This window comes from Mustela putorius, unplaced genomic scaffold (assembly GCF_011764305.1).
Source record: "Mustela putorius furo isolate JIRA1106 unplaced genomic scaffold, ASM1176430v1.1 tig00003875_pilon_pilon_pilon, whole genome shotgun sequence".
NCBI lineage: Eukaryota > Metazoa > Chordata > Mammalia > Carnivora > Mustelidae > Mustela > Mustela putorius.
The window spans coordinates 4,576,784-4,588,793 of NW_025422026.1; positions in this window are offsets into that span (position 1 = coordinate 4,576,784).

The following is a 12,010-nucleotide window of genomic DNA, read 5'->3' on the forward strand; positions in this document are numbered from 1 at the left end:
GAGGTGCTGGGGCAATCAGAAGGCAGAAGGAAGGACAAAGACGCTCTGAGCGGCAGTGGCCACAGCTGGGTCGTTGATGGCAGGGCTGGGGGTGGGGACGGGGACAGCAGCTCCAGCAGCTCAGCAGTGAGGTGTGTGGGCTCCTGGGGCAGCTTCCTGGTCCCCAGGAAACACTTTTGTCATGCTCTTGTTCCTCCAGGCCTTCCAACACCTTTGGGACCAATCCCCTCCTTTAAAACTGCTCTGCCTGAACGATGCCCCGTGGTTTCCACCTGCCTGGCTGGCCACTGACTGACACAGTCACCGATGGGAGGGGCTGTTAGGACCAGCCAGCTGCCGCCCAGGGTGGTCCATGGGGGTCAACGGAGAGCAGAGAAGGCAGCGGTGGGATCTGACCTTGGCTTCTGTCTGCCTCGAACACTCAGAGCCACAGCAGCCCCTCCTTAGGGTTCTGCTGGGGTGCAGGCAGGCAAACCTCAAGGGCGCAGGTAAGCTCTCGAGAATTCCGTCGCAGACCCGCCACGGACGTAAGGTGTGGTAGAGGGACAAGCCTGCCCAGGCAGCCAGAGTTTTGGCTCCAGACTGGAGATCATCCAGGTCCGAAGCAACAGGTGTCACGAAGTAGCGAGTCTGAGAGTCAGAACCGCGTTCGCCCCCTGACTGCCACCACTTTCTGTGTGGCTTGACCCATGGAAACCTCTCTCACCCGCAGGTCCACCTACAGGAGAAGGCAAGCTGTGGCGGCCGTGGCTGGTTTCCTAGGCACTGCCCTCCTCTCCCCTTCACAGGCCGCACCCCCCCTTCCCGGCTGCAGGGGTGCACGGCGGGTTTCAGCCGATCTGGGGAACTCCCTTCCGACCCGGGGGTTTGGTTTCGTCTGGACGCTTGCCACAACTGGGTCAATCAGCTACTGGGGTGGCCAGGGGTCGGGGGCTAGGGCTTCTGGGAAAGCTCCCCTGGCCTAGAAAAGGACCCACAGAGAGGTGGCTAACCTCCTTCGGCCTCTGGAGTGGCCGGGTGCGTGGAGAAGCTTCGGCCCCCTGGCCCGCAGGCAGGGAAGCTGCCAGCACCTGAGGACGGCGGGTGGAAAGATGGAGAGAGCCCGTGTCCTTGCTGTCCTGGGTTTACGTGATCACAGGCTGCTGAGTTAGCCCACTCTGGGCCCGCCCAGCAGCTGAACTGCTTGTTAGGTGGCGTAATAAATTTCTGTTGTTTATGCTATTTTTAGATGGGCCTTCTGGGAAACGCCTTCTACCTTACACGCTGGGCCCCCTGATGAATCTCCCTGTGCTTTGTAGACCTAACACGTTGGGATTCAGTATCATCTCTTTTCAAAGGAAACCATGACTTGGGAGCAGGGGACTTAGCCAAGGTCACCCTGCGAGCCTACGGCCGTGAGGACCCCCCAAGCCTACTGCCGTGAGGACCCCCCAAGCCTACGGCCGTGAGGACCCCCCAGTCTGTGCGTTCTTTCTCACTCCACCCCTTTGCCAAGTCCTTCATACGTACAGACAGAGATCTGGAGCGCCAAACAGTGCTGGTTTCTAAGAAGTGATTCCACGTCCCACTCGCCTCCCGTTTCTCTGAGTTGAAGGGGAGTTGGGGATTGGGTGAAGATGAGCCTAATCACCCACCCTGCAGCCTCCCTTCTCTACCTGCGTGCCTGGGACCCGGCAGAATGCGGAGTCCGACGGGGGCAGGCCTCTCTCCACAGCACAGAATCAGCATGCTTGGCAATGACGTCCGTGCCGGCTTCTGTGGCCACCCCCCCCCCCCCGCACCGCCGACTACCATGCTGGCAGCTGCAGCTGACCCAGGAGACCAGAAGGGGTGGATTCCAAAAGCCTCCTCTTCCTTCTGAAGTGTGAAAGCCTGCCACTGCCCACATGAAGGCAGCAAAGAGGGCAGGAAATCCTCATTTCTGACCGACCTTCGGTAGGAGACAAGACTTGGGTAGATTCAATGTTCTCCTGTCCCACAGGGGCGACTTCAGAGAGTCTCCTGGTCACCGGCCATCCGAGGGCCAGAGGCCGGGCATCCCTGTTGGTGTTAACCCAAAGCCTAACTTCAGCAGCAGGGCATCGCGGAGAAAGGTGAGGAGAAGGATTCTGTCCTTCCACAGAGGCTCGGGCACAGAGCTCGCTGGAGAAGGAGCCAGAACCAAAGTCGTACTGTTACAGCAAAGCATTTCCCTTTGTATTTTTAACCCACTGTGACTATTTCGGCATATAAACACTAGGCTCTCTCTCCTGGCACAACTCTTGTTCTCGGACTCTGGAAGGCCAAGTCTGATCTGTGCGGTGCCTCCAGCCCAGGAGCTCACCTTTCCCTCTTCCCTAAACCGGGCTGATGGTCTAGGCTTCCTCTCTGTTATCAGACAAGGGCTTTGGTTGCAAGTCACAGAGCCCAACTCTGGCTCCCCCAAGCCAAAAAAGAACTTTGGGGAAGGGATATCAGGACACTTTGGGCTACGAGTAGTATACTATTGATAGGACTTCTTAGCTCACATAACAGGAAGCCAGGCTACAGGGGCGTTGAGGATGGGTTTAGCAGCCCAGTGAGGTCCTTGTGGTACCAGCTTCCAACATGGCCCCAGCGCTCCCTCCAGCTCGGTAGTCCCTCCAGCGTGAAACAGGGTTGGCCCGGGGAACTGCTAAGATACTGCAGGAGTGACAGCAGGGGACTTCAAGGCTCGGTCATGCAAGTCCTGGTGGCTTCCACCTTGTCCTCCCTCTCGATCACTCACTCTGGACGGAGCCAGCTGCCATGTGGGGAAAGTACTCAGAGAGCTCTAGAGAGAGACCCGTGTGGAGAGCACTGGGGCCTCTTGCCAAAGCCTCGTGAACGAGCTGTATTGGACCTAGACCTGCCAGCCCCCATCAGCCTTGAAAGGGCCTTGAAAGGGGTACAGCCCAGACCCACAGCTTAACTGCAACCTCGAGAGAGAACCTGGCCAGAACGCCAGCTTAGCCGCCCCCAAATCAATGTTGGTCTGGGACGGAGTGTTTGCGCCCTACCTCTCACCACATCCGTGAAGCAGGCGTCATGATTTCCCCAAGCTGCACAAGAGGAAACTGAGGCACAGACAGGACATGGCCAAGATAAGAGACAACAAAGCCCTCCCTTCAAGAATTAGTCTGGGGAAGCCCGCCCGGCTCCGCTAACCGCTAACCGGTGTGGACCTCAGAGACTCCCCGTTCTATGCCACCTCTCTGCTAGCAGCTTCCGAATCACCCATGCGTGGCCCAGAACGCATGGGTGGGTGGGGGGGGATCCTGAGACTCCCAGGTTCAGTAAGTCTACATCTGCCCGTAACCTGGGTCGTGCCCTCCACCCTGGTCGGCCAACCCAGCCCCAAGTCTCATCCACAGACCCAGACGGTTACCAGGCTGCACAGGTGCACCTGAAGGCTGTATTTCTAGGAACAGGGATGTTTTGTTGGGAACAAAGTCACCAGGGGTATGATGCAACAGCCCTGGGAGTGGGTTCCCTTCCCAAGGTGGCCCCGGAGAAGTCCCTGTAGCAGCAAGTCCCACGCACGGCTGTTGCCAGCAACACCACCTGGGGCCAGGTTTCTCCTGGGGTGAGGCTTATGCAACTTTTTCTAGGATTGAATGTCCTTTCTCTTTGTGGACCCGATGTTCGTTATCATGTCTGTGTCTGAACGGATTTTGTGCGATTCACATGTAAGCTCGCGAGAAGTGGCCAGACAACCGGGATGGGGAGGGGCCGAGCCGGGGCCGAGGCAGACGGCCACCGTTCCTTTAAGAACCCTTGGCCTTCAAATTGCCTTCCAGGAAGGGAATCATTTTATCAAGGGGAACAAGAGCAGGAACCACTGAAGCCTTCGGTGAGGTGGGAGGCAGCACCTCCCCCAGACTCCCAGGTCAGGGCAGGGGTGCGGGAGGCAGCCCCAGAGGGTCCCTCTGTGGAACTCTCCTGGGCATCTGCACCCCAGCCTGTCCTGAGTCCAGAAGAGGAGGCATCCGTGGATGGCTTCCCTGCAGGCACCTCCCTTAGCCACCCAAGCAAACTGCCATCTCGGCGGGGCGCCAGCCTTCCTCACTAAGGAGCTTCAAAGGCAAGGAAGTCTCAAGGCTTGTGGGCAACTCAAAGAGATGCTCCTCCCCACCCTTCCCCTCCTTTCCCCTTCCCTCCCCTTCCCGTCCTCCCTCATCAGACACCAGGCCCCGAGGACACCATGATAAATGAAATGGACATCATTCCTGTGTCCAAGGGCTTACGGTCCAGACTAAGGACGCGACAAACAATCTCATACAACAGATATGGCAGAGGACCAAGATAGGAAATCAGGGTGCTATGGAAAGCCTGGAACAGATTCCCAGTCCAGACAGGGATTCAGAGGGCTTCCTAGAGCTGGGTCCTGAGGGATGAGTAGGAGTTGGGTCCTGAGGGATGAGTAGACTGAGCCAGGTGAGAAGGGGAATGCTCGAGTTTGTGGATAAGCCTGTAGAAGAGGCCCAGGCAGGAGAGAAGGGGACCCTCCAAAGGCCTGGGAGCAGTTCAGTGGGGTTGGAGCTGGGACAGGGAGAGGATGTGCTAGAAAGGGGCTAGAGATGAGATGAGGAGTACCAACAGGGGCCAGATCACTAGGACCCTCATAAGCGGGGATGAGGAGCCGGCACTTGACCTAAGAGCACCAACTAGGTCATCTGTTTCTTAACCAGCCCAGCTGGGATCCAGGGCGGTGCTGGGCGGGTCCCACCATCAGCCGGCCTGGCGTGCGGTGGCGGCTGAGAGAGATGCACGGACAGCTGGGTCCCAGGGAAGGTGTTCTGCCGGGCCACGATGGAGCTGCAGATGAGCCAGCCTGCTTACCACTGCCCTGAGGGGTGACAGGCCACCTCATGAAAGGGTGTCCCAGCCCATGCCACATGCCCACCATTGGGTACACACGCCTCCCCCGCTTCCAGAACTAGGTCCGTGCTTCCTGACCTCCCTCTGCTCAGGAAATGCTCTGATGGCCAATTCCGTGGGAACCTCGGGATGAAGGATCGGGGAGGCCACGGCCAGGGGAACACAACGTGTGGGCACCCACTCCCGGACGGAGGACGCATGTATCCCCAGGCTCTGGGTCACACGGAGCGTCCAGTGCTGGGAGCAGCTTGCTTGCTGGCAGGCATGGGAGGGAGCCCTGTGGTTAGGGGCTGCCGGAGGGCTTGCAAAGCTCTAGTGGTTTGGCAGATTTCTTTATTTTCTCTAATTCAATTGAAATCTGACTCCAGGCCACGATCCCACTGAGCTAGCAAGAATTCAATCTCGGGCATATCACTGAGCTTCCCTCCCCCAACCTTAGTGTTTAGTCAAAGTCCCAGAGTCTTAGTACCAGAGCCTGGGGGTGGCCCCCTCGGTCACGGTCAGACAGCCACTGTGGGACCCTCCAGCCTCCCAGCCCTCATGCCCTCAGGCTCTAGGGCTTGGGTCGATTTGGAGCAGCCCTTGGGGCGTGGGAACTGTGTGTGGGGGGGAAGCCCAGCATTTCAGTACCTCCCTGAGTGTACCCGGCAGCCACTGCCTTCCTAGGCCTTGTCCCCGCCTGGACACTGCCTAGAATGAGGCATGAAACCTGTCCCCACCCTTCCCTCTCGAGTTACATGCTGCCCCTTTCCCTTCTGCAGTGAAAACCTCTCCCTCTCTCTCCTTACTCTTCTCCAAGGCCCACCCTTTCTTCCTTTTTCCGGAATAGGTCACAGAGTCTCCGAAAAGAGTCAAGTTTATTGCAAAAGGCACAAAGAGCCTCTGATATCTAGGTACTGCTGTTTGGGTGTTCCCAAATGTGAGACCCCACAGTCAGACCCACCCCAGCCCCAGCCCCCGAGCCCCCAGTAAACTCTTCACGCCCCTGCCCCTCTTCAGAGCTCTTTGTTATGAATGAAAGAAAAACAAAGCCTCACTGGATATCTGAAGAAAGCACCCAATATAGAACACAGAAGTAAAAACAAGCAGAACATAACAGAAAAGAGTGGAGGGCCCAGAGACAAGGTAGATGGGCAGAGAAAAATGCCTGAGAACCATTCACATACTTGCCAGAGGCAACGATATCATATCCCTGAAACTGAAAGATTACAAAGACAGTCTAATCAGAAGGAAAAAACTTTTTAAATTTAAATTATGGTGGTGAGAAAAAAGTGGAGAGTGCAATTGGAAGATAAGCTTAAGGGACAATTTCCAGAAAGCAAACAAAACCACAGAACAGAAAGGTTAAGTACAAGAGGGTCCAACATTCCAATAAGAGTTCCAGAAAGAGAGAAGAGGAAATGACCCAAGAAAGGATCTAAAACTTCCCAGAGTTCCACGGCATGGAACTGCAAATTGAAAGTCCCACCTAATTCCCAAGACGATGAAGGGAAAAAAAAAAAAAATCCATTATGGCATTAGAACACCAAGGTTGAAGAAATTATCTAAAAGCTTCCAAGAAGGAAAAAGCTGTCCATGAGCAAGTCGTCAAGAATTAGAATGAATGGCATCAGATTTCTCAACGCCAACACCGAGAGCCAGAATGCAGACGGATAACGTTCGGAACTATCAGAAGAAATGATTCCGAATGTATTCTCTTCCCTGACAGACCAGCAAGCCAGGGTCGTGATGGAAAAGAGACATTTTCAGATATGCCATCCTTCGGAAAATTTTATCTCCTGTGTCTGCTCTCTCCTCCAAAGAAAGTCAACCAAAAAGAAAGATAAGGAATCCAGCAGTACTGGACGCACACAGGAGAAAGGTTCAGGGAGGCCCGGGGGGCAGCTGTGCAGTGGGCTGGGTTGGAGAATGGGGGTGTGTGTGTGTGTGTGTGTGCTTTGGGACGAATGTCTCCAGGGAAAATGTGAATTAGACATAGCGTCTGAGCCTTTGACCCTCCAGAAACTAGATCTCTGGGTTTGGGATTAAAAAAAAAAAAAAAAGAAAAGAAAAAAAGAAGGGTGTCTGGGTGGCTCAGTGGGTTAAGCCTCTGCCTTTTGTTCAGGTCATGGTCTCAGGGTCCTAGAATCAAGCCCCATCGGGCTCTCTGCTCAGCGGGGAGCCTGCTTTCCCCTCTCTCTGCCTGCCTCTCTGCCTACTTCTGATCTCTCTCTTTGTCAAATAAATAAATAACATCTTAAAAGTTTTTTTTTTTTTTTTAAATGATGTATATGTAGAACGTTGATGGGAAAGGAGTAAAAGGAAGTGAATGAGGGAGGGAGGCAGAGAATCGGGGAACCTCCGTGGATCCCAGCCCTTGATCAGGAGGGTTGGGGGCGGTGCCCCTTCCCCAAGTCCAATGTGAAGGGAAGGTGAGCAATATGGAAGGGGACCCATTACGCAGGGAGAGGACATCCTCCTGCGGTGGGCATGGTGGATCCAGCCAGGATGATTTTGTTTTAGGTCTTCCCCGGAAATGAGGTATTGTCCTCCTCCAGAGAAGGAGACTCCCAGCAGCAGCTACACCCAGACCCTCCCGGGGCTCCGCTCTCTGCAGCCTCCAAGCCCAGGATCCCGGCTGGGCTGGGGTCCTCCGCGGCGGTGCTGAGCCGGCGGACCCGGTCTCGAGGCGGCCCAGGGACCGGGCTGAGAGGGAGCCACCAACGCACCCGCCCCCCCTGGTGGAGGAAGGGAGATTGCAGCCCGAGGCTATCTGGATTTTTGCCAGGGCCTCCCTGTCGGGAAGAGTCGCAGCTTTGCTACTTTATGGCTAAAAGACAGTCTTCAATTTTCTCTTCCTCTTCCTTCGGATGCTCCATAACCAGATGCCTTTGATCCCTACCCTGGAGCTGTTCCAGTCGTCCACTGCTGTGTCGTAAGCCATCCGCAAGCTGGTTGCCTCAAACTGCCACCGTCCGTGAGGCTGCCAGATTCCGTGTGCCCAGAATTCGGACGGGGTACCACAGGGGGGGTTGTTTCCGCTCCATGATGTCTGAAGCCGCGCCTGGGAAGACTCAGCTGGCCGGGGGGCTGGGACCAGCTGGACGCTTCTCGGCGCACATCGAGCATTTTGGCTGGGGTGGCTGGAGGCGGGGGAGCTTGGGGCCTCCAGGCTGCCCCTCCGTGGGGCTCGTGCGTCTTCAGAGTGGGGAGGCCTCTTACGTGGTGGGTCAGGGTGTCGAGTGGGTATCCCAGCGAACAAGGCCGAAGCTGCCTGGCCTTTTTTGACCCAGTGCGACAGACTGATGTCTGTGTCTTCCCAAGGTTCATGCGTTGAAATCTTCATCTCCCATGTGGTGGTATTTAGTAGTGAAGCCTCTGGGAGATAATTAGGTTTAAAGATTTTCTTTATTTATTTTGAGAGAAAGAGAGAGAGAGCAGCACAAGGGGAGGGGCAGAGAGAGAGAGAGAATCTCAAGCAGACTCTGCTGAGCACAGAGCCTGACTTGGGGCTCCATCTCGTGATTATGACCTGAGCTGAAATCGAGTCAGATGCTCGACCGACTGAGCCACCCCGGTGCCTCTGGGAAGTAATTGGGTTTAGATGAGGTCATGAGAGTGGGGCCCCCATGATGGCATTGGTGCCCCCATAAGAAGACAAAGAGAGACCAGAGCTTTCTCTCTCTGCCATGTGAGGACACAGCCAGAAGGCTGTCATCTGCAAACCAGGAAGAGAGCTCTCGCCAGATACCAAATCTGCCAGCCCTTGACCTGGGACTTCCCAGCTCCAGAACTCTGAGAAATCAACCACCCAGGCTGTGGTGTTTTGTGACAGTAGCCCGAGTTGACTGGGACACCAGCCACAGAAGGCCCAGAAGGCCATTTCCACAGGACTCTGTTGGTCTGAGTGGCCATGAGCCTGTCTGAGAAAGGAGAGGGGGGACACACACTGGCTTCTGGCTGGGAGCAGCGTTACAGAACTTGGAGCCATCTTTTAAAACTACCACAAACCCCCAATACTATTTGTCAGAATCAGAAAGATTTACCTTAAGGTACTTTACACATATATGTGTACACTGGGTAGATGAATGAGGAAGCCAACATATTATGATGGTTAAGAGTCTAAGATTAAGGGGCACCTGGGTCGCTCAGGTGGTTGAGGGCCCGACTCTTGATTTTGGCTCAGGTCGTGATCTCGGGGTCGAGAGGGGGGCCCCCGGCATGGGGCTCTGCACTGGGCATGGAGCCTGCTTAGAATTTTCTCTCTCCTTCTCCTTCTGCCCCCTACCCTGCCACTCATGCACGCTCTGTCTCTTAGAGAGAGAGAGAGAGAGAGAGAGAGGAGTCTAAGGTTAAAATCAAACAGAACTGAGTTCAAACTGGCTCAGCCACTGGACTGTGTGTCTGGAAACAAGACACTTCCCCTCTCCACATCTCCGTTTCCTCACTGGCAACACGAGGATAATAACATCTACCTTACTGGGTTTGAGTATGGGTTGTTTTTTTTTTGTTTTTTTTTCTTGAGGATAACACAGGGCAGGAGATGTGAAGAACTTGGGCCACAGGAGACATTCAGAAAATGGTAGTCTCTTTTCCTTACATTACCTCAGAAGCTAAATTTCCATTATTTCTATTATCTCAGACTTGCCAAGGTTTGCTACTGGGGCGCATCTTCACAGAGATAGGGAAAGAAGAGCTGTCTCTCTTCAGGGGACAACACCCCCATTCTTTCGGGGAACCGCTCATCCCCCCTGCGGCCAACCAACATGTCCAAATGGGAGTGGCCATCTTCTGCCAGTCAGTCCCAGTGATTGCTCCAGTTTCTGACCAAAAAGCTGGACTGGGGTCATCACATTCTGCCTCCCACCTTCATGACTGGTCTGGAGAAGGGCGCATGACCCCAGAGAGTCGATCACTTTCTTGGAGATTTTGCCCCTCTATTGTCAACTACCTGTGAGGGACACGAGCTGCCCCTCGAATCCAGGATTTTCGGATAGCCACGATCCCAGACTTATGGAGAAACCAGTTCAACGAAAGGAGGTCGTCATGCAGGAAGACAGCATGAGAAGCAGGAACAGGAGGTACACAGGGGGTCCTGGTACCACGAGGTCCCACGGCCGGGTGCCCACAGCTGTCCTTCTGCAACCTTTCTGGTGACAGAGTCTGTCCCTTCCTGTGAATTGTTTTCTTCCTTTGCAGCCACAAGAATTCTGAGTCACTAACTACTCTGACTTACACATTGTTTTATTAGGAATGTGAATTGTCCATAAAGTCCAGTACATTCGCTGCTCCAAGGAAACAAGGGCATGACTCTGACACACCTCGAAAGTGACCCAAGTGTGGAGAGTTGCCTGCGAACTTGAGTTTCCTGAAAGTCTCTGCAGCTTCCGTCCTTGAACATGATGCTCTGGGCAAGGAAACCCTTCGGGAGGCTCCCTTTTCCATACCTGTCGTCAGGCTCTCTCGCCTCTAGGTTCTGTCCTAACAAGATGACCCTTGGGCCTAGCCTGCAGTTCGGCTACACTGGGCCCAGGGCTCCTGTCCCCCCACTCCAGGCTCAGAAAAAGAAGACTGGAGATTAGACACACGTGCCCTCTGGGCACTGCCTGAGAAGAAACCCCTTGAAAGCCATGTGCTCCGGTACTGTTCATCTCTCCTCTAACTGAGGCGTTGGCTTCGGGGGAAAAAATAGTTTGGTTAGAACATAAACAAACGATGTCTCTAAAAGTAGAAAAGAATCTTATTCAGAAGCTAAGCTGCGGAGATAAAAGCCATCTTTAGTTTATAAAGTGAGTTTCCCGTCCCGTCCCTAAATGACTTCTTTTTTTTCATGGAAAGAAAAACAGAAACGGTTTCCTTGGGGAAAACTGTGTCTTTGGTCATTCGGGGTGGCCGGCTGGAGGGCCCCCGCCTCCCCGAGCTCGCTTCCCCGCGGCTGAGGGCTCCGGCTGTCACCTGACACCCTGGAATGGGTGACATTCTGTGTGCCAGACCGTGGACAGCCGTGACCCGTGGTTGTGCCCCGCCTCTCTTACAGACGAGACGCCAGGGTCGTGGAAAGACAGGGAAGGTGTCTGTGTGGAGAGAAGGCAGAGCGAGTGACATAAACCTGCAGGAGGACATGAGGTGTGTTCTAGTCTTTCTGGAATGACCTTTTCCTTGTTCTTTTACGCTGCGACTACACTTTGCAACGTGTGGCGTGTGCGGGGGGAGCTGGCTGGGGACTGGGAAGGAAGGTCCTTCTTCTAGCTCCATCTCGCTGTTCTCCAAGAGGAGGAGGCCAAGATCTCTCTGGGCAGAGGCTGCGTTATGGGCTGGGCTACGCGTGGCCCGGGTCATTGTACTTGAACTCATTCTGCCTGACTGGTCAGCCTCCTTCCTGTTCCCCGCATCTGTGGTCTGAGGAGTGAAGCTGAGGGGACCCTGCCTTGCCCCTTCTTTCCTTCTGTCTCTTGCTGGTGCTTTCCTGCCATGAAGCTGGGAAAATCCAGAGAGGGGGCCTTCAGTAGAATGAGTCGGGAGGTGGTGGGGACAGGGGAGCTCTCCTGCAGATCCCACAGGAGGAGACGGACCTCATTCACCTTGTACGTGGTTTCAACTTCGCTGCCGCATCAGGAGGAGGCAAGGCTCTCCTCCTCCCCCCACCGCAGCCCAGCCAGTGACGGACGCTCCCGCCATGAGAAGCCGCCCTGCATCCGCTCCCAGGGGACGCTGACGGACCTCGTGTTTACCATGGCCTTTCCTCTACACAAGAGCGTACCTCTCCTTTGTTCTTGCGTGTTCTGGGTTGCCATTCTCTGGTCTTCTCGAATAAACCCTTCTCTTCCTGGTGAAATAACTGGCAGTTTTATTTTTAAGGGGAACGAAGCTGACTTGGAAAATTTTGCAGTTTGGGCACGTGGCTCTCTCTCCACATTCCCACTCACGTGTGTCAGGGCCCGCTCTTCCATCTAAATCTTGGTGGCAGGTGGGTGGTACATTCCAGATTTGGACTTTGTCACAGGGAACGGTCCTATTTAGGGCTCCGGTGGAATTCACCAGCTCCAAACCGTCAGAGGATCAAGAATGCCAGGGATGCCAGGCACCCGGGGAGTCATGTCCTGTCTCCCATTTGTTCATCAGGACCCCCGCGGGGAAGAGGCCAACCCGCTCT